The sequence below is a fragment of the Apteryx mantelli genome, chromosome 1 (assembly GCF_036417845.1).
Source record: "Apteryx mantelli isolate bAptMan1 chromosome 1, bAptMan1.hap1, whole genome shotgun sequence".
Taxonomy (NCBI): domain Eukaryota; kingdom Metazoa; phylum Chordata; class Aves; order Apterygiformes; family Apterygidae; genus Apteryx; species Apteryx mantelli.
In genome coordinates this window covers 151,102,781-151,126,269 of record NC_089978.1, presented here as the reverse complement: position 1 = coordinate 151,126,269, position 23,489 = coordinate 151,102,781, and the positions used below count along the sequence as shown (strand labels likewise).

Here is a 23,489-nt window from a genome sequence, read left to right as displayed (position 1 = left end):
TTGATATTATAAACTCATGATGTAACTCAATTTCATAGCAACAACTCCGTTTATTGTTGTCATTTGTACTCTGAGTTACTCCCAAGAGCTAAACAGAGGAGAGATGAATGTCTCAACTCTTTGTACAAAGGTCTCACATTCATATGTTACGTGCAACAGAACTATATACACAAAAATATTTTTATGATGTACACTGGAATTCCTGAAGGCACTGAACTTTTATTGAATACCTGTATGAATCAGGTATCGCACTGAAACACTAAATGTGAAATTGCTTATGAATTAGATGAAAACACAGCAGAAAAAAAGAATGCTTTCCTCAAGACCAAATTATATTTTGGAGATAGTATACTGGAAATCAAGAGATCTTTGACTCAGGAAATAGAGAAGACGACACCTCAGACACATTCTGGAAGGAAGCTAAAAGAGAAGCTGCGCTGGAAGAAGGAAGAGGACATGAGACATGAGAAAAGGGTTTGGGATCTTAGTGAGAGAGCATTCAGAGGTTTGAACTAACATTAAGACCTCTCATCCTCCCCAGAATGACTGAAACTACTCCTCAATAGGAGTTCAAATGTTTTAGGCAGAAGACAATAAACCACTAGGAGCACCAGACAAACAAATCACGGCAATGTCAAATTTTACCTGAAGTGAAAACATTGATGAGACTAGGACAAGCTTATATCCCACCATATATCCGTAAATATTAAAGGACAAGTGAACTTCTTTGATCTCATGTATTTCTCATGTTTTTTAGAACAAGTTTTATGAGCCAAACTGGGAGGTACGTTAAATACTGTTTCATTTTCCTAATGGCTCTGGACCTGTATTAACGAACAGTGAAAAGATGCTGCTAACATCTGGCCTGGAGTCTCTCCTTGCACTTGAGCCAGTTCCTAGAAGGCGGGGGGGAGGCGAAGGGCGCTCTGATGGGGGTAGCAGCAAGCCTTGGGCCTGCTTTTCCACTTGCTCAAATCTTTAAAAACGCTTTTACATGCAGGAGCAGAAATCAGAAAGTAATATCCACAAATTCCCATGAGTCATCCCTTTATTCTCCTATTAAAACATTCCTGAGCTACAGACATTAAGGCTCACAGTGATACTCTTGCAGTAGGTTAAGTCTGAAGCATTTGAGAGCTACAGTAAATTTTTCTCCCTTCCTCCCCCCCCTGCCCAACAGGCAACCAGCTATGCAAGCTTCGCAATTAAGTCAGCTGCATACAGCTCCTCTACGCTCACGGAATGCTTGAAAAAGAAATATATTTGCTTACCTGCAGTGCTAGCCTAAAATCCATGAATGCTAACACTTTGGATTTTTAAAAGATAAATTCTGTCTTATGTAAAACCAGTACATTAAATAGAAAGCCTTGGGGAAAAAAAATAAATAAAGACAAGTTATCTGCACAAAGTCTACTTTAAAGTTGCTGAGTTTCCATCTGGATTTAGAAGAGCCACCTTTTTCCACTGTAGAGACAAACTCTTTAACATCTGTAACACCTACTCTCACTCAACAGATCTCATTGTTAAAAATGTATTTTTTTTCTAAATAGTCTGTTGAAATACTCAAAGGTTTCACCGTATCCCAAGAAAACAGGTTCAGCATTTCACAACCCAAGCTTTATTAGACAACATAGGAATTTCCCCAGTTGGTCAAAAAGTTAACCTGAGTGAAGCTCTAAGAACAAATGCAACTAGAATTCCCTGTCATACCATTAGTGATGAAGATGCCTGTTAAATATCAGAAAGCTACATAACACAAAACCCCACAGAAATGGATAACTTAAGGCGAGATGTACAAATCCCATGTAAAATACTAATCAGGCACCTTTGAAGCTAGAGATGTCTGCTAACTTCATCTATTCGGAGTGCATAAGGTTGCTGGAGTCTATTCAGAAAACAAGAGAGGTAATAAATGCAAACAAAGCAATTTGTAATACACTATTTCCACTTTAGATCTCAATCCTGCAGAGATTCACAGCATGAGTAACTTTAATTATACAGACAGCGGCATTGGGGGGGGGGGAGCTGGGGAAGGGCTGAAAGTGTTCAACTGGCAGCATTCAAGGCCCTTAGTTGGCTAATATTTTAAAATTTTAGCAAAAAATGAGATTAATTTCCAAATAAAATCAAAGGCACATGATTAGTGATTGTGGGCTCATGGGCACCGCTCAATAAAAACAGATCCTCAAAAACTAATGCTAACAACGTTTTCATTTTTAGCTGACTAATTTTTGACCCCTCAGAGGCCACAACATACTATTACAAAAACAAAACAAAACCCACAATACAGATGTGAAGGTTGCTTCTTCCCCCATCATCCTGGTCTTTCCAAGAAAACTGCGACTAACCTTGCAAGGGAACAGGGGAAAATGTACAGAATCTCTAAAATATCAAAGACCGTCTTTTCCAATCTTCCAGTTACAGCAAGTCAAGACCTCTACTTTGCAAACAGTTGGACAAATACTTAGCCACATGCATCCCGAGTAGTCTCACTGATGTAGAAGAAACTTTAAATGACCAAATGCTTCAGTTCATGTATGTGTGTGACAGTGAGAAACCCAGCAGTGACTCATGACTATAGTAAAAGCTGAAGTTCCTGGCAAGATGTAAAATTCAAATGACAGCAACCATCTAACTTGAGACCCAAGGTGGGAAAATGAAATTTCTAGGTGTCAGGGTTAAATCGATATAGGTACCAAACAATGAGAAAATCAGTGTGTTGGATGAAAGAATCAGTCTGATTCTGGAGCTGAGATAAAATGACAGCAGTTACAGTCCTCAATGAAAGCAGAACTTCTAATTCTGGGCCTCAACAAAATAATTACTAGTAATGCACAGCATTTAATACTTGTAAAAAATAAAGACTTAGCACCGAAAACAACAAATTAGCCTCATAGTGAATCCTTACAGTGCAAAAAAGAAATATATAACCACACGGTTAGTTTAGCCACCAATGGTATTTTTAGTGACTTACAGTTTTAGCAGGTATTGATAAAGTACTGTCTTACCCTCAGCCCAAGGGGTATTTCAGGCATCTCCTGATGCCTGCACCACAAAACAAACACAGTGGCTTCAAAAACAGTTGAAAGCAATCTAGTCATAAGCTGCTGATTAGCTTCCTTGGGAACCCAGCTCAGAATGAGAATGATGAAAACGCTAAATCCCTGTGGACAAATCAGACACAGAACCAGATGCTTTTAAATGAAGAGGCAAGAAGAAATCCTGGTGTCAAAGGAAATATGAAAACCAAACCTATCTACCTACAGAGAGAACGCACACACAGACACAGCACCTTTGCAATTCTCTCTGAACTGACATATCAGGATACAGTCCCACACGCTGTTTGTACTGTAAGCAACACACTTCCTAGCTGTTGTATTTTTTCTGTATTGCTACCAGCCACGCAGAGTACAGAGAAGAGGTTCTGCAGCACTCCAAAGTTTGGAGGGATCGCAGACCAAGAGCCGCCGTGTTTGTCTGGCATGACTGAAAGCTGCTTCTTTTAGGAAATCTTGTATATTTGACCAGTCCTTCACTCTTCTATAACACGGGGTGACACAAGATTATTATAAGGCGTATACGAGAAGGAAGTGCTAGGCACTGAAATTGCAGTTAGCAAGCACTTTATTAGGGCAGTCTTTATTGTGCAGACTTCAAGTCTTCTGTTATTCCACTGCAGTAGCTGAAGAGAAAAGTTTTTGTATATGTATTCTATTTTGACCCTCAGGGCACCAATTATGCAACTTCAGATGTTTAGGTTTTAACAAGCTTTCACCAGCAGGGGAAAAACACAGTACTTAACACGAGTGATTTGCCATCTACAGCTGGACTGTGGAGAGAATGAAAGTCAAGTATATTTCATGAATTAAGCTGTCATCCAAACATAAGACTTCTATGGTGAAGCACATAGATTGAAAAAATACAGAAGTTAAGTATCTTTAGATGAACCTTGGACTCCTTATCATCGTAATACATAGCCTGACACCTAATCATTATGAGGTGTTCTTACTCACGGGGCCTTAGCTCTCTCCACTTAAATCTCATGGGATTCTCTGGATGGCTTCAAAATTACATGCAATCAAAAACATTTATTCTGAATTATGAGAATGTGTAACTACAATCATTACGAGTTATGTGACAAGTATTGTCCAAAGCCAGTTTTATTTCCATAGCTTCCACCAGTAAAAACAAGAAGAAGTTTGCTTACATAGAGCTTTGAGCACATTATTTCTTTACCTGAAGATACAGATATGCTAATAATGCTACACTCAGTGACCTGAGAGAGTCTGGTAACTGCTCCAAAACAATGGCAACCACATTTAATGTAAACACTGAGGTCTTTACCAACATTAAAAGAAAAAAAAAAAATCTAACACCACAGACACCAGGATGAGACAAACTGCATCTCCCTTACATCTTGCAAGCCCTTGCAGTCCCCATCAAACCACTCCCAGCATGGCCCAGCAGAGGACCACTTCTCACTGCACCCTGCTTGCAGCATTTCACTGGTATTCTATGGAAGGCAGACTGGTCACACAGTGCTGATTCTGTATTTCCAGTTGCTAACTACAAAAATGGTCATTTTTATATTTTTCTATGTAAGCAGTTTTTGTAGCTGACAGATAGACATTGCACAATCACAAACGAGAAGAAGGATGGTCAATAGGAAAGGGAGGAGAACCACATTTTTGATGACAAAAGGAAGGAGAGGCGCAATTAAAAGATGCCCTGTGCTGCAAAGAAACCCAAGATCCATCATTTCGTTAATATTTCGGCAGAAAACATAGAGAAGTAGTATTTTTATCTTCAATATTTCACTTTATGGTAAACAAAACAGACTGCACTACAGGTCATCTTGCTGCATCTCTAAGACTCTGAGGGTTCCAAAAGCCACAAGCCAAGGCAAAGCAGGGTTTTGGGGTGGGAGGGTTGATTCGCAAACAACATGCTTGAGGCAAAACTTGTTCCATTCTTCTTCTATGCCTGCTACTAACTGCCTTGAAGCTAGGGTTTAAGGGAAGCTGCTGCATGCTGCTTTTTCACAGCTACAACCCAATCCCATACAGGTTACAGGGGGCCAGGCGCACCCTTAGATCACTCAGCCAAAGGCCGCAAACCTATTTGCCACTGCGCGCCTGGGTCACTTTGGGCGCACCAGTGCCGACGTGTAAAGGAGTGTGTTGTGGCCGTGAGCGGGGGGAAGAGGAAGAATGCCAGGGAAAGTTATCAGAAGAAGTGGGAAAGGACTGAACAGAGCAGGAGGAGGAAGACAACTGGGCAGAGCACTGAGGAAGCATAGGCACACGAGGGGATTAGCCCACCCTGAAAGCTGCCTTTCACCCACTACGAACGATTCGTGCCGCCTTTGCGGAAAACAACAACAACAAAAAGAAAACAATAAGAAGAGAAAGCCAAGTCACCTGGCAGAAGGTGAGGAAGGAGGAGAAGGGCTCAGCCACGGACGTAGCCCTCCGCGGGCACCGGCGGCGACCCTCGCCCGGCGCTCGAGCCGCCCCGGGGCCGCGGCCGGCAGCGCTGCCGCGGGGAGCCCGGCGGGCAAGGTGCGAGCAGGTGTGGCGGCCGCGGCTCCGCTTACCGCAGGGGGAGGGGGGGAAAACACATATACACACATATATACATATATATACACGTATATAAAGGCACCGCGGCGGGGAAAGGCTCCGGCAGAGGCTGCCGCCAGTCCCACCGCGCGCACCGGCGCGGAGTTTCCCCGCAGCCCCTGCCCGAGTTGCGAGCCGCGGAGGCGCCCAGCCCTCGCCGCGCACCAGCTGAGCCTGGCGGAGGCCGGGGGCAAACGCTCCGCAAGTGGCCAGAGCACTTAAGGAGGCGGTGGGTTGTTGGGTGTTTTTAGGGAGGCAGAACGGGAGGGGGGGGGAGGGGGGGGCTCGCCGCCTTTGTGCGCCCCTTACCTTCGCGATGCGCCGCGCAGTTGGGGGGTGGGGGTGCCCGGGCACCGCCGGGCTCCGCGGGGGCTCCGCCGCCGCCGCAGGGCACGGGCCAGCGGAGAGCGCGGCGGCTCCGCGCCGGGAACAAAGTGCCGGGGCGGCGCGGGGAGGGCGCCGCCGCGGGTCACCGGGAGCCGCCGCGGAGCGGAGCGGAGCTCCCCCTGCCGGCCCGCCGCCCGGCCCGGGCCCCGGCCCGGGCCCCGCGCAGCCCTGCGCGCCCGCGGTCCCCGCCCGCGCTGCGCCCGGCGGTGCCGCCTCGCCTCCTTCTGTCTGCGGGGGTTTGCAGGGCATCGCTCAGTACCGAGGGGCTGAGCGCAGCTCCCGGAGCTGGGTTGAAATAGGTGACTTCTTTTTTTTTTAAGTGATCTTCAGCGTTTAACACCCCCTCCCCGCCCCCCACACACACCTCACACAAAGCCTGCCACGACTCCAAAGCAAAATCCTTCCTCGAAGGAGCAGATGCATCTAAACCGCCTTGAGAACGAGCCCGCTACGAGAGCAGGAATCTCCCTTCCCCGCTTGAAATCCCCGATGAAACCTCTCCGCTGTGGCTGCTGGGCCCGTCCGGACCCACCTTGCTGCGGAGCCGCGCGCGTTACACATGCCTGTCACCCCGCACGCGGGACCAGCGCCGTGCAGGGGCACCCGCGGCATGCTGGCAGGGAGCCCAAGCCCTCGCTCTGCGCTCTTCCCACGGTCGTGATTTTTATCGCGAGCCTTACGATGCGGGTGTTAGTAAGCCACTTCCACTCCTGGAATCAGGCTGTTCCCTGCAAATCTCAAGTTGTTGCTTACTTAATTTTCAAAGACATTCCTGTCCCTTGTGACTCAGGAGAAAAGCTAGAAAACATTAATCTTACAACATCAGACGGATGAAGAGAATCCCCCTTCAGGTAATGCATGAGATAGCTAATCTGATTTCCGAGGCTCGGTTCCAGATTTTTGATACTGGCAACTGGCAGTTCTGAAAGACTCACACACCTGCTTAATCACGTTCCTTGAGTCGCCTTCCCGGTTTCCCCGAGATCCTCACGAAGCTCAAAATTAAGAAGCGCATAAATCTTTGCAGATCTAAACCAAACAAATAACCATTTGCAGGGTTGAGCCACAGTTATCCAAATGCAGCAACAGGTCCTTTATGCTATAAAGTTTCTGTGATTCCAGGCCCTCTTCAAGGAACCCACACAGGAAAAAGTGTAAACTAATGAAACAGCAGCTGCTTTCTGAAATTTCCACTCAGTTCCAAGAAATGAAACTTGACAGGTCCTGGCTTTTTATAACACTCAGTGACTCATTTGCAGGGGCAGGTGAAGTCAGAGCTATCACTGCCAGAGCTGTGCCCCTGACTGCTTCTCCAGGAAGGACACCAATTTTCCCAAACACTTTTTAGAAAAGGAGAAAGAAAGGAATTTTGCAGTTACTGTTTGCAGTGGTAAAGTTGCTGAATCTCACACAACGCCTCTCTTCCAGCTCCCCCTTCTTCCCTGGAGAGCAGCCCAAGACCACCCCCTGTTCCAGTTCCCTTTAACAAGGGACACAAGACACGTGCCGAAAACCACGTGGGCTGGCAATTTTTTTTTTTTTTTTTTTTTTTTTTTTTTCCATCTGGGAAGAAAATATTTAAAAGGAGCAGAGGAAACAGAGCAAAATGGAAAGAAAATGGGACGTGAGGCTGAGAAAAGGGAAGTCAGATGAATAAAAGAGAGAGGGAAAGATTTGTAAAAGAATGAATTGTACTTACTTCTGTACATACATAGAACCTGTGTATTAGCAGCTTTTCTTCAGGATGTGTACAGTAGGTATGGATATTTATAAAATTATCTTTATATGTTTATGAAGCTAATAATGCTGCTAATAGGAGATCAGAACATCGTAACACAGGAGATGAAGTTGTTTCATGAGCATTCTCCTGTTTAGGAAAAAGAAAAAATTATCCCAAGGATTTTGCCCATGTTGTAGAATAGCCTAAAGATATTTTCTATACTGCTGGGAACCTGCAGAATGACTTATAGACAATGAATGACTTACACAACTGTCTGGCAAACCCAGCAGAGAAACTTTTCGCTAACTCCCCCTTCCTCCATGGAGCTCTGCCAAGCACGAGTTACCTTGGCCCAAGCCAGCTGCAACCTCGTTTTCAGGTGCACGTGCAATGCAAGGCATGTGGATAACAAATCTGCAAATTCGCAGGGAGTGCCATTATTCAGATTGTAGTGAAAATAGATGGGCAAGTATTCAAATTGTACAGTATTGGCTGCAACAATCCTGGAGATTTAAGATTAACCTCTTGATACTGGAATTTCCACTTTTGTTAAAAACAGACACTAATGTATCCCTAGAGTTTTGTAGAGAAAAATATACAAAATGGGCACAATTATTCTCTTGCTTTTAAGGCATATGTAGCTTCACTAAGAAGAAGCCAATTTGTTCCTAATTTAGGACCATAAAAATTTGAGGCTAATCCTGTGTAATACATATCAAGGAAGAGAAACAAAAGGGGTTATTGGTCCAGGTTCCTTTATTCTTTATGCTTCTAAAAAAGACAGTAAGAAAAACAAAAAAAGAAATCCAAATAGGGAAGCAGTTTATTTGCTGCTTAGGTAAAATCATAGGAAAACTTTTGCTGAAAGGTTAAACATGGTCTCATCTACAAAACAGTGCAGGCCAGAGGATTTGAAGAATAAGCACAGAGATTCTTCTAGTCCCAAAGCTGGCTGTAGTCTGATTGGGATTTTGTTTGGGTTGCATCTGTTTTTAGAATATGCTGCTTAAAAGCATCTTTCTTTGTTTCATAAAAATATTTTTTTTATTTTTATACCACTTTCAGTAGAATCTAAGAAGTCAATGTAACTGTTATAAATTCAGATTTACTATTTGAATAGTAAAACTATGAATAACATAATAGACTCAAAACTAGTGAGATAGATTTGGTTTGGACATGTTGGGGATTTCTGTAAGCATCTAAATGTATTAGATAGGCACCTCAGTTCTGCTCTCCAAAGACTAGTTTTTGGCAAACATTGCAAAGTGTTTTTTTGCCAACAAAATAGAATATAAAATGAAATTGTAAAACAACTCCTCCCTCCCCATGGCCTTTGGAATATTAATAACTAGTCAGTAGGTTCCTTTACTGGAGAGCTCATACTCGGTTGATTAATATTAAATTACAGAAGTTACTTAATTTTTCTTTAATGACCTTTCTTGGTCATGGTTCAGGCAAATTAAGTAAAGTAGAACAAAGATCTAAACCTGAAAATGAAAACAAATGAAGAATCTAGTGAGTTTGTAACTGTTTCCTTACAGATACAGAACTCCAAACATAGTTTTGAACCACAGGGAAAACGTCTGTATTGTTCCTGAGTGAGTCACACCCTTCATCCCAGGTAAGGAGCCAAAGCGGTGCAAAGGATTCCCAGAAGTCTCATTTCCATCCAAGAAATGATTCTTCTGAAGAGCTTGAGGATATGGCAGAGAACTTATCAGAGCAGAACAGGGTGGAGTTGCTTCATCCGAGCGGAGTCACGATGCTGAACCCCACGGAGATTGCACACAACTGTGATAGATCACAGCATCTCAAAGAGCTGCCATCATTTGTCTAAGTTATATCAGGGATTACTCCAAACTGCAGAAAAGTGTGGAACCTGAAAAAAGAAAAGGGACAATCATTTGCCCTTCTGGTGCCTGCATCCCTAGGTCAGAGAATTTGGCGTTACACCTCTTGGAGGTTCTGTTTTGTATTATGCTTAATTTGGAACTCGCAGCAATAAATATAAGCTTTCCCTATTTGTTCTAGCCACCAAGGGTTATCAGATTTGTATTCCTTGGGCCGGAATATTATTACATACATGAGAGAGATTATTTGAGTGAGCTGGCTAGGATAAATGAACCAGCTGCTTGTTGTCCCACCTGAGCCCAAAACTCTTCAGCCAGAAGCCAGACCATAGCCTATGACCTATAAACTTGCCGTGCAGTCATTTCAGTTATTAATGCATCAGTAACAGACTATGTAAATTTATGGCTAGGATTAAAGATAAACGTGTGATGATAAAAAGCCTGCCAGTAAGACAAGGGTTCTGTGACATTATGAATTGGCAGTCATTTCAGCACAGTCCTTTGTGGACGATAATCAGCTAATGAAATAACATAAAGGACCATCTTCCACTGAAGTCATGGGGAGTGTTGCCATTAACTTCAGAAGGAATAGAAGCAGGCCCAAATCCTTAATTTCTGCATTACTCAATCTCTGCTCCAAGAGCTAGTTGGCTGACACTTGGATTTAGAAATCAGGGACTCAGTCCAGAAATAAACCCGAGGCACAAGAAAAGGCATACAGGAATGACTGACATCATGTGAGTAAAGCTCAGCACGTTCATAAGCGATTACTAGATTTTGATCTGTGCCCTCTCAAGAGCTACACTGTGCTTGATGGATGAGACTCTAATTGAATTTAAGCAAATAAATTGCAGGTTACAAAGCAAACTTGAACAATGTTATGCATTCTGATGCCTCCATATTCTTATCTTAGGGAGAAAAAATGAAATAAGATGCAGACAATCAATCTTTTTATATCTGTGCTGTGCTCTTTATAGGGAAGTATGACAGATGCTTTTTATTACAGTTGTATATTTATTGGTAGAGAGGTAGAGCATTAAACCTCAGATCTATCTTTTTCCTTATATCTTGTATTCAGGAAAAAGAGGCTAGGCAGAAAGAAGAACATATAACTGAAAACATTTATTTGATCTGTTTTGCCAGAATGTATAGAAGTTTCTGGATTTTGTTTTTCCTTCTGTCTAAGGCTTTGAAGATACATTTCGCCAGTGGAGGAGGGAGAATAATCCTAACTATTGCTCATCCCAAGCCTTCAGAATTCTTGAGTCAAGTGTATAAAATCAAGAGGTCTTTTTTAATAAACACAAAGTGTTGATAAAAAGGATGCTGACATTTTTATTTGGGCTTGAGGCCTGTAGATTTCATATTTTCTAGGAGAAATGTCAGAAGGAGAGAGCTAACTTTTTTCTTCTGATGAAAGACAAGGTGTTGGTGCATTCACAGGACAATAGCCAATTAAGCTTTTAAGAAACATATCAGATATCATTACCATAATACTAAAATCACTAGATTGGCCAGCATTACTTTGTAAAGTGTATTGTTGTTGTTAATTAAATCTTCCTCTACTTGTACTGTTTTTTAACTTTGAAAATAGTGCAAGTCCCAGTTCATTTTTTTAAGGATGGAGAAGCCAACATGTTCAATTGTCCGATACATTTAGAGAATGTGCAGAAATTCCCAAATTCTGCATTTGTGCATGCATGGAAAAATCCCTATGGTTCAGAACACACTTGTTTAGCTCTGATTGCATAATTTCTTTCATGAGCTGAGGGAAGTAGTTAATAATGCTGATGACAATTTTTGGTTATATAGCTCTTGCCACAGACCACAAAATTGTCTACCAACAGCAATGAATCTGGAGAGACAAGCCTCATTGTACAGAAGAATTAGGCAAGGCTTAGCTAATACTGAAAAAACCTCAGTTATATCCTGAAACTTGGATAAATTGTGTTTCTATTAAAGCCTAAAGTCATAGAATTTAAAGGTGGTACCATCTAACCCTGGGAACTCAGATGTGAGAAAAAAAATAAGTGCATACAAAATATCTCCGTGTGTGTGTATACTTGTATAGTTTTAAGTACATTTTAGGTTGATCTTATGAGTTTTGGGTGGAAGAACATAACTCGTTATTTCCGGTTGCTTACTTTTGGCAAAGCTGAAGAGGTTACGTCACACTAGGAAGGTGCATCCAGCACACGTGAGAGCACAGCTATGGCAGGACCCAGGAGCCCATGATGCCAGTGCAGTGCTCTGAACATTACAGTTCCTTGTACAAGAATGAGACAATGTCAAACATAATTTCACATTGATTCACAGGTGCAGTGCTGAGAGTTATGACTGAGAAGGTTATGACATAGATTGAGAGGCTGTGTATATAGTTACAGATGCTACCAGACTCAAGCTTTTTCTTTCCTCAGGAAGGTGCCATGAGGTAGTTTCATTTCCATATGGTTTTCAGATAAACATGTGTAATGTCCAAATTCATAATTGCTTAAGTCCATGAGAGATGTGCCAAGTCTACAGCTGCATTACTTCAAGCTGTGATTTTGCCTTAAGGCACCCCAAACCCTCTGGTAATAACAGCAACATACTACCAAAGCAATGAGGACCTTCCCTGAGTTTATGACAAGTGAAGTCAGGGAAAACTAATAATTAGAGAGGAGACTAAATCCTTCCCTGGGTGTGATAATTAGTCAGCCTGTGGTGGGTTTCTTACTGAGGCTTGGATCACCACTGTTTGTTCAGATACTCTGGGGCAATGAGAAGCCACCAACCTACGGGAACCTTACGGACACCCTTGGAGCACAGAAACATGCTTGAAGGTCCCCCGAGCCAGTCTAACACTGAGCAAGCAGTTTGACTGCTGCTGAATAAAGATTTGCCTAGAGAAAGCAATTAACCCCAGCAAAGCTCATGAGGTGAACTGTAAAAGCTTTTTAAGTTTACTAGCACACTACACAGTAGTATAAGACAAAGTGAGAAAATAAATACAACCTATCAAAAACATGCTTTAGAAAGACAGGATGTAATTACTTGTGTTGAATTTTGCCCAAGCTCCATGCATGCTGCAGAAAGCACTGCACAGCAATAGATGAAATATTGAGAGAAATAGCATATAAATGATGTGTCAGTCAATCCACATTTGGAAAGCAATTTTAGAATCTATATTGTGAAAGCATGGGATAATTTTCTATGTTAATCGCCTCATTTATCCCATGGCCTGCTCCTGATTTCATCATCACTGTTTAGGATCTTGTCTCAAAGACTTATGAAGCTCTTGTGAAATGTTTCTTCTTCTCAGACAGCTTTAAGTAAATGGAAGGAGCTGAGGACAGTAACTCCACACTCTAACTCACTAAAATATCCCCAATGCTACTGGAAATATTGCATATATTTCTACTAAGTAGGAAGCATCATTCTTTTTCAGCCCCTTGCCTTATTGCTGCTCTCGTGTGCCCATTCTCCTTTCTCCTCCATATGAACAGCTTTTAATTTTAAATTAATTCTTCTAATTGCTATTTTTCACCACTAGCTTGCTAAAATCTCTTTGGCTGCATGTTTGAAGTCGGCTGCAGATGTATGTATTCAGAAGCAAACATTTTCCCCTTTTACTAAAGAAATAAGCAAAGATTAGCAAAACACACTAGTGTGTTTCAGGCAGTACTCAGAAATGTCCTTCCAGAGGTCTGAAAAGCCGTTTGCACTCCAAAGTACTCCTGTCTAGTAAGGAGAGGATAAAAGATTTCAGAAGGCATACAGAATAGGGATATTTTTCCAGGGAGATCAGTGCAAAGATGAGTTTTTAATACACAGGTTTAAGAAAGTTCACAGGGTTTGGCACACGGTCTCCTACTCATGTAGCAATCAGGAGTGAGTATCGCTGGCTGTGTAACACATACATCAGGAAGGACTGAAGAGGAATGCAAAAAGCATACAGGAAAGCTCCCAGCTGGTGGTCACTGTCTCTTGCCAGACCCGGATCGTACTGGGGCCTTTTACAGCACTTTCCGCTGTAAGTGCCATCATATCATTCCAGACTTTCTCAGCTGTAACTAGAGAAGCAGCACCAGGGCAGAGAAGATCCCAGCACATGCTCCATGCCTGTGTCCCTTGGGCATCAGGTTGCCTCCAGGCAATGGATATTTTGCTTTCCTTTGGTGGCTATTTTCCAGATCGCAGTTCTCCCTTCTCTCCCCCAGAACTGTCCCTCCTCCCCAGTAGCCTCCTCGCCCAGGAAATACAGGATTGCCATTGCTAGTAATGGGCCACAGACTTTGTACTAACTCTGTAAGGCCTCAGGACATGTCAGACTTGTTTTGGGCCACCTGGAACTTTGCTTTAGCTTGTTTTGCTGTAACAGCAATTTTCTAATGACCAGCTGGCTGTTGCCAAATTTGCTTAAGTTTTGTTTAGCTCTGTATAAGCATGTGGCATAATCATAATTTTTATATACACAATAGTAACAAGCTGATATTCTGCATAGGATGAAATATTTATAACCTGAGTATAATGATGTAACACGGCAGCAGAAGTCTTAAAAGTAGGGACACGGGATGCAGTCCAGAGAAGTGCAGACATAGGACTGGAACAGAAGATACTACTGATCATCTACTGAGGATAATACTGGAGACTTCAGGGCAGGGTCAGCGATGGCTGGGGGGTGCCCATGGGGCCCTGACATGTGGGACTGCGATGACTTGCTGCAAACCCTCTACTCCCTTGTTTTTAAGGAAGACTGGTGCCAGACTGGCTCAGAAAGGCAGTGTCAAGGGGAGCATAATACCAGAGAATAAGGAGTAGATTTTTTGAGGTTGGGGATTTTTTAGTATAATATTTTTAAACTGTATTATTAATGAAATTTATTTTATATTAGTTTATAAAAAATTATATTAATTAGATCATTTGGACTGTGAATATTTGTGTAACTGAACTAAAAATAATAACTGTTTGTTGTCTTAGCTAGACTGTTAAGATTTTAATCTTAATCTTTTTAAGATGTATTAATCTGTATGGTATAGTCACACAGAGATATGAGTAAGAATAAGTATATCTCAGATTTATTTTCTTTTTACATCAACAGAGAGTATTATAGTCCTAAAAAGTTCTTGGCTTGTGTGTTCCCCTCTTTGCCAAGATTTTGCATAAAACATGACTTTAGAGATCAGTCCTTCTCCCCTTTCCCGCTCTTCTTTTCCTTTCTTCTGTGACTTCCCATCACTTTACCCACCCCTTTATAAGTAAGTACACAAAACCCCTCATCAACATTAAGTGACAAAGTGATGCATGGGCCAAAAGCATTTCGGTCCTTTCTTGTGGCAATAATGCGCTAGAAGTTTGAACCCTCTGGCACTGGATGTCCCAAAACCAGAGGTTTGTTCTCCAAGATACAAAACTCCTGACCCCAACAGACATGGCGGTGACATGCCATGAACACAAGACTTGCTGAGCTGACTCCCTCCCCAGGATGAAGCCCATATCTCACACCCCTCCGGGCAGCACCAAGGCCTCTCCCTGGCTCCACAACCCTCTGTAGGCACTGTGGGATGCAGGGGACTGCAGGGAAGGGGCTGGGGCTGGGGAAAAGCCAGAGTACCTGGCTGCGGTCAACAGGTACGTCAGCCGAATGGCACCCCTGGGGCAGCTCAGCATCACCACCCGTCCCCTCCTCCTCACCTGGCCAACAACATCCAAAGCAAGAAAAGCTTCCATGGGGACCCTTCACAGGAGTGCTTTGCATTGGACTGAAGGAAGAAATAGAGGTGACACCCAAGGATAATTACCCTGTTTGTTTACATAACTATTTTCTCACATCTTCTGTGGTTCTGGTTTTTGAAAGGGTGAGATTTTCAAGGCAGGGACTTCTCCTCAGATGTATATGTATACAGTGCCTAGCACAGCCAGGGCTTCATGCTGAGAAGAGAGTCTGTATGCTACCAAAATAGATACAGTAATAATAAAAATACATGTCAGTCCTGCCTTTTTACATTATCCTATGTTGAAAGAATAAGCAATCGTTTGGCCGAAAGAAGAATTTCTTCTTCCTCTGGAGCGTTGTCAGCCACCAGAATTCACTCTTCCGAAAGGGCAGAGACACCCAGACTGTTGATGAATTTAAAAAAGGGGGGTTGAATGGTCGTGATCAGGCAGCACTTGTGGCTGGTGCAGCTGGATGGAAACAAAAGGAAAAACTGAGAATGACTGAAACTCTTATAACATGATGCAGATGACTTAACCCCTAAAATGAACAAACCAAGAACTGGGAACACATTCGTGATATGAATATTTCTGGACTATAAGAAAAATAGGAAGAGGAGGAATTGAGTTAATCCTAGAGTAAAACAAACAAACAAACAAATGAAGATTTATTGGAAATAACTGACTATATAATTTGGAAGACTCCCTGGAGGGACTGAAAGAGCTTTCAGATTTACAACCACGAGATAGTGATACATGCCAGAAATGAACAAAACGTGTTGCTAGCCTACCTGATCTAACCGAAACCTATTTCAAGGATTCATAACCCACAAATTATTTGTGGATTTACAGGATCTGAAAAAACACTGTAGGTTTGTGACTTTTTTTTCCTTGCATTTAAAATCTTTTTTTTTTTTTTTTTTAATGGAGATAAAGAAAGTGAACCTAGTATGTCTGGAATATCCCTCCTTTTCAGCCTGCAAACAAAAGCGAGGCAGACACAAATGAAATAGTCAGTGGGATTTCCCCCCTAAGAGCCCAAATCTCTTTTGAAAATAGAAATATTAACGTATTTAGTTCTCTTTAAATTTCTAATCCTTTTCTCTGTGTCTTTATTGCAAAGTGAAAGTTATTCCTAAATTGTTTTGGTAACAGTTGTATGATTTCTCTTGCTACCTTCTTCTTCCCTTTATGCATATGCACAGGTTATATAGCCTGTAGGAAATGGCAATAATTTTGTTGCAACACTACTCCTAATGTTCCCTCAAGACAGAGGCTCCAGTATCTGCGTTAAAAAAGAAACTTTCTGTTTAAGACGTGTTAATGTGCATGCTATAGTCAAACAGAGATAAGGGTAAGAATAAGCATATCTCAGACTTCTTTTCTTGTTACATCAACAGGGAGTTTTATAGTCCTAAAGGAAAGTGCAGGTCCCTGCCACAGGGCAGAGCACAAAGGCTCTGATTTTGTACATGCACCCATGTGAGAGGCAGGTCTCACACACCGAGGCAGTATAACCAGCTTTGCATTTCTGTATTGCTCTTCCTCAGAATTCAGCTCTACCTTCCAGAGAAGGTGAGTCTTTACACCACCATGGGACACCATGAAGATTTAATCAGCAGTAATTACAAAACCCTCTGAAATCCTCCAGATCAGAACTGTGACTGAATCCAACATCCACTGAAGGCAACAGAACATTGTGAATTTATGGGGTGTGGCAGCCAGCCCATATATAATGCAAAATTACTACCGAACTTTACAGAGTAAATGACTGGTGCAACAGATAAATCAGGATGCACAGCGCACTGTGAAAGCAGAATTAATTATCCTTCCATGTGCCTTTGCTCTGTGTTATTCCAAAGAGATATTCTTGTTATCCTCGTCTAAGTTACAGGCTGTTAAATTATCAGCATGAAGACTGCAACAATTAAAAACAAATCAGGAACAATGGATCGAGCTTCCCTGTCTGTGAGAACAGGGCAAATGGCAAAGTCTGTTTTTCAGCACTGAGTTGAATATAACATATATAACATTTGACAGCAGCCCCAATCAAATCACTATAGCACAGAGAGGCAATACTCCCCCAGTGTCAGGCTGTGTATGCTGAGAGCAATTTTCAATTAACTTTCCTCATTTATGAGGTAGATGCTGTAGCAGTTTTGAAGGAATCCGAAAGCTTAGTGATAAATGAAAAATTCTCTTGTGTGCATCATTCAAGATGATTCTCTCTCAGGAAGAGCAGGGAGAGACAGTTTGACAGTTTATTTCTTTGGCAGAGAGAGACAGATATGTTATATTAACCGATCGTGTAAGCACTCTCCATTCACTTGCAATTGAAAACACACAATGGGTACGGTTGTTGTAATGAACACACAGGATTTTTCATGCAACCCTCGGTGCTGTTTCCCTGAGGATTAAATGGCCAAGAAAGCTGAAGTATTAAAGAAAATCTTGTGTTTACAGTGAATCTTCTCAATATGGGGCTAACTCCAGCTGAACACTCGGTGACAAGCGCTAGCATACACCCCAGGATGCGGATGAATTTTCCCATTTCAAGCAGATCACGAACTTCTCCAGTTCAAACTCGGGCTTGTTTTGTCCGCACAGCAGTTTGCCCAACGGAGTGACTCAAGCTGAAGGCCTCTCATGGCTGAATCAGATTTTGTGGACTTGATTCTTGTTTGCGCTGCCACAGCAGTGTAGTTTAACCATTCTGTTTACTTATATACACATTTTATTTATTTAAACTTACTTGAAAGCCTTGTAGACCAGCAAGAATTTGGGTAAAAGAGGCTTTAATATAAATGAGTCTTAGATTTTGTGTTTAAAATTATAAATTCACAGAATAATTCAGTTTGGAAGTGACCCCTAGAGATCATCTAGTCCAAGCTCCTGCTTAAAACAAGGCTAACTTCTAAATTAGATCAGGTTGTTCAGGGACTTGCACAGGTCAGGTTTTGAGTGTCTCCAAGAATGGAAATTTCACAGCCTCTCTGGGCACCTGTTCCAGTGTTTCACTACCCTTGTGGTGAATGCTTTTTCCTTACATCCCATGCCTATTGCTTCTCATCCTTCCACTGTGCATCTCTGAGAAAAGTATGGCCCTGTCTCCTACACACGCTTTTATTAGGTAGTTATAGACAGCAATAAGATTTCCCCACAGTTTTCCCTACTTAAGGCAGAACAAACCCAGTTCTCTCAGACTCTCCTTGCACATCATATGCTCTGGCCCTCTGACCATCTTAGTGGCCTTTCACTGGACTCACTTCAGTTTGTCCTTATTTCTCTTGTATTGAGGGGCTCAAAACTGGACACAGCTCTCAACACGGCTTCATAAGCACTGTTAGAGAAAAATCACTTTCCTTGGTCTGTGACTATGTTCTTGTTAGCACAGCCTAGTATGTGCTTAGCCTTGATCCCCCCCCCACAGGGCACACTACTGATGCATGCTCAAACCTGGTTGTCTACCAGGGCTCTCAAGTCGTTTTTTACAAAGCTGCTCCCTAGCCTAATCAGTCCTCAGCTTTGCCGCCAGGTCTAGTCCCCTAGAGCTATCTCATGTTTTGTCATATTTTGCAAGCATTTGTACATTAAACTCAGTTGTTGTCTCTCATTTTGTATTTTATTTTAAGCTCCCTGGAGTAGGGACAATGTGTGCCCATGGTTTCAGTCTATCTGTTGTGTAACCCTGGTGCTAACGCTTTCAAGCATTTCTGTGCTATAAAATAATAATAACAACAACAACAATATGGTAATGTTTCCAAAATCTGGAAGAGAGTAAGAAAAATAGCACTTAAAAGACAATACGTGAAACATTCTTTGTTAATAATACATTATTATTATTGCTTGCATGGTTTATTATTACTAGAGTAACCCTATAATCCCAATAAAGAACCCAGCAGTGCAAGGAAGAACTTCATAAAAAGACTGTGTGTGAGTCACTGGGAGCTAAAGAGATTCATACCAATGCAAGCTGGGCTACAGGCCTGGGTTACACTGACCATTGAGTCCATTTAACTGTAACTCTTCCAGCTCTTCTGTCTCCTTTCCTCTACTTCAAATACCCATCCAAGACATGGTTAATATGCCAACGTAAAGCACAAATACGGTGAATTCACTTCCACACCCAAACTTTCTCTCCCTCATGCGTAAACTGCTTTTTAAGACCACCAGCACTGATATGAGTGGCCTTCTCCCTGATCATTGCCACTAGACTTCTCTCTCCATTTATTGCAACAGCTTATGACCCAAAGCTTTCTTTTTTGCAGTTCATAAATAAAGCCTTAGGTTTGAAATCTCTTTTCTTATTCAAATCACCATATTTCTGAACTCTACTGGCTATGAAATCCAGCTCACCATACATCCTCATTCAAGTATAAAAGCTTATGTTCACAAGTCAGGGTATGTTGCAGGACTGCGTAATTGTAACGCAGGACCGTGCAGAGGCATGGTACTGTTACTGCCTTTTTATGGAGAATCAAAGAATTAATCGCATGGTTAAGAATGGACTTTATTTTCTCAGTATGAATAAAACTTTTTTTGCCAGACAGAAGAACAGAATGTTGTTCAAAGCATTTTGTCCTACTTAAAAAAAAGAAACATTAATTTTTCTTACTAACAGCTATAACAGAATCAATGTCCCTTTAACAGTAAACCTGTTTTTAAACAGGAATTCTTTCCCCATCAACACCTTTTCATAAAGTTTTATTTTCATATTAGGAAGATTTTATTTCTGCTATTAGACAAGACCTTATGGACTAAGGGTTGGAGTAAAATGAGAGAACTTGACCAGTTCATGTCAAGACTGAAATTTCTGACTGTGGATCTCCCATTCCTGTGGAAATAAACAGCTCACAACCCCCATCATCATCTGTCAGCAAGTGATTTGCTGTGGTTTTCATCCTCATTGATATATTTCAATGAGTCTAACAATGTTATATTGACCTTATCCTTGTTCTAGTCATCAATTTCTATCCTTAAGATATTTAAGGATACTAAATCTTCGGAGTTATTGCAGCAGACCTTTCTCTTCAGAGGATTTATTATTTTCTACTAGAGGAATGCAATTTTTAATGACCTGCATTTTAAATTCTTTCACACTTGGAGGCAGTTTGACCATATTGCAATAAAAATGAGGTATAGGTCCCCTCCTGGGTCCCAGTGGAGAGCAATAAACTCTTCCTATAGGAATCACAGCTTGTAACATACTTATAACACAATATTATTCTTTACATTAAACTTAAATTGTGGGAATATGACAAAGAAATTGCACTTGACTTCTCATTAAGTTGCCTAAGTTACAGAAAGTTTTATTTCATCTCTTTGGTGTTTATTCTTGTTCTTTTGTTTTGTTTTGTTTTGTTTGGAGCCCCGTACTGATACCTGGAAATAGAAAAAGTTGTCTCTCAAGTATGCTTTTACAGGTCACGGCAGGGGGTAATTTAGAATTGCCTTTTTTTACCAGTTAGCCATCTTTTGGACTCATATGAATCCTGTGGATTCCAGGCCTGTGTTGTCACAGCTGCACTTATTACAATAGGAAGTTTGTCATTAAGTTAGAGATATAAAACAGAAAAGAAATTATACAGCTTACAGAGTTATAAAGCCAGAAAGTATCAAGCTTCTAAACTGAAATATCATCTGCACTTCTGGGGCATTAAAAGCACACAAAAGTGCAGTCCAGAGGATGCTCTCATACACAGAAGCTGAGCTGTTTTATGTCTTTCAAAGTTACCTTATTCATTTGCAGTTCTGTATAGACAGTATAGAGGCATGTATGGCTACTACACTGAGGCTTGTGAGGTTGCCTGTCATATCTACATTAGCACTACAGCTTCTGGACAAGGAGATTTCAGTGGTTTCAATTTATTGTAGCCTAGCCCCTCTCTCCCTGGAAAGACCTTCAGCTCTTGCTCAGTACAGCCATTAGGTAACTGGAGAAAAGGCAGCCTAAGAAGGGCACCTTCTTAGGGCTTAAACAGTTGTAAGGGTTAAAAAGGAGGCAGAAAAATAAAGAGAAGACATGCACATTTGATGTTGGAGAAGAGCCTGTTTGTTTTTAATACACTAGAGAAATTGCTGAAACACAGAACAGCCATGTGAAAAATATGAAGTTAGCTTGCAGAGCTGACCTTGGCAGCGAAGCAACAGATGCCTGAGAGAAGATACCATTTTTGCATCCAGTTTTGTGAGACTGAAAACAAAAACAAAACAATGTTAGAAGAGATCCTGTCTTGTTTGTAAGAATTTGGAATAGACCCCTTCTGTAATAAATGTACAAAATACATATCGTCATCAATATTAGAATTTGCACATATTTTTACAACAAGATTTATTACCCTGAACCATCTGGGGTGTGACCCCTAACAGTCTCCAAAATAAAATCATGAATCCAACCTAGAGATACCTTACATCATATTATTTAAATTGAATTCTTCCAAGACTAGAAAGTTTCTGAAAAATAAGGATTGCATCAAGTAGAACTTCATCTGGACACATTTTGAAAACAAGAAAAAATATTTCAAAATAATAAAAATAGCCTATATAGCTAAGCTAGGGCTGTCCTCCTTTGGTCCCATTTCATAGGAGGAAATAGCAAGACACAGAGATTATATATCCCTTAAATTTTTACTCCTACTATAAAAATAAATAAGAGGACCATATGCAAAATTCCTATCTGGGCTGGTGTCTGCATTTCAGGTACTTACTATGACAAATTTTTGGTTTAAGTTCTATTATTAATTCATAATATCCTTTGCCAAAGCATAATATGAATTTCAGTATATATCACCACATTTTCCTAGGTGTTCTTCCTTCAAAATAAGATGGCCATTTATCCTTAACATTGGAGATATAATAAGAACTTAACCTGATGTAGCAAAAGCCAGTGGTTTCAGAATACGATATATGATCTTTCTTGAACAGACAAAGGCATTTATACTGAATTCCAAAGCGATAATGTTGAAACACAGGCTTGTACACAACAGTAGTATTTTTAGTTTCAGAATAAGAAGTTGGAAGCTTAAAGTGACCTTATGGAATACAGCAATGTTGTGGCACGATCCAGATGTTTCATCAGAACTTTTTTCTACAACAGTCTTTGCATTATGGAGGATATTGAGCCCAGAGTTTAGGTTATCAGTGCAAAACCACAGTATAGGAGAATAAAAATTTGTAGGGTATTGTCTTTGTTTTCCTTTTAAAATGTATTTATTTTACTGTATCAACTTAGTACGAGATGTTCCAAGAAACTGATGTCCTTAATTTAACCACAAAACAGAAACAGAATGGAAACAATCTTCCTGAAGTGAGGGAAATGGGTCGAAGGGATGAGGAATTTCCTTCCTATGTGAACTGAACAGTTGAGAAACTACCAGCAAGTACGCTGATAAAACTGTCCAACATTGTCTAGAATTTGAACACCACATAAGCCCCCACACCATCTCAAAGTTTTATCACTTAATTATTTTATTCATGGTATGCAGAGAAATGAATAGATGTACAGGCCTCAAAATCAGGCCACCCTTTTGATAAACCCTCAGTACGTATTCTTCTTCATATTATCTTCCTTTGCAAGCTGTTCTATTATGAGAGCAAGAATGACAGAATCTGTCCCACTCTAACAATCTGTTTAAAAGAAGAAACAAACTAAAGAATCACATTTTACAGATTCCATATGAGGCAGAAAGAGCATATGATTTGATGGAAATTACAAGGCAAACACAGGGAAAAGGTGAAAATAAACTACGGTTTTGCTGAGAACTAGTTCATTCCATCCAGCCTTTCACAACTATTGACAATTGGGTTTGTGTTGGTACCAGGTTACAAAAGCTGTAGTCCACTAACAAATTATCAGAATTAGTCAGTTCCTTCCTTACCATAAATTCAAAATGGATAATACATTTGTTATTGTTAATTTTTATTTATATCATCATGACTCCAAGAGAATAAAAATCCCATGACACTGAGATCATGGGAAAGGTTGAAAGTAATTTGCTTCACAAGTGAATCACAAAACTGGAATCTCTGAACTGTGTTTGAGGATAGACCATCTTATATTTTTTAATATAAAAATCATCACAGAAATATTTGATATTTAGAACAGAATCTTCAGCAAAATTGCTAGTTGCAAACATCCCAAATTTTGGAGTCTAGCTGTGAAATGTTAAATAAAAATATTAAATAAAAATACTTTTAGTTTCTGTTTAACTTTGAGCC

The 23,489-nt window shown here is 41.0% G+C and overlaps 1 protein-coding gene across 8 annotated transcripts in view; it reads right to left on the bottom strand.

Annotated features, from left to right (window-relative positions):
- Positions 1 to 6,969, bottom strand: part of EPS8 (EGFR pathway substrate 8, signaling adaptor) — a 140,849-nt gene extending 133,880 nt beyond the window's left edge. For 7 of the 8 annotated variants that reach the window (XM_067306561.1, XM_067306569.1, XM_067306551.1 and 4 more), the window contains exon 1: positions 5,931 to 6,055. The gene's annotated coding sequence lies outside the window, so the exon portion shown is untranslated. Of the gene's footprint in view, positions 1 to 5,930; positions 6,056 to 6,947 lie in introns of those variants that run through there. The other variant, XM_067306577.1, reaches the window with a different exon arrangement.
- Positions 6,970 to 23,489: the final 16,520 nt, after the last annotated feature.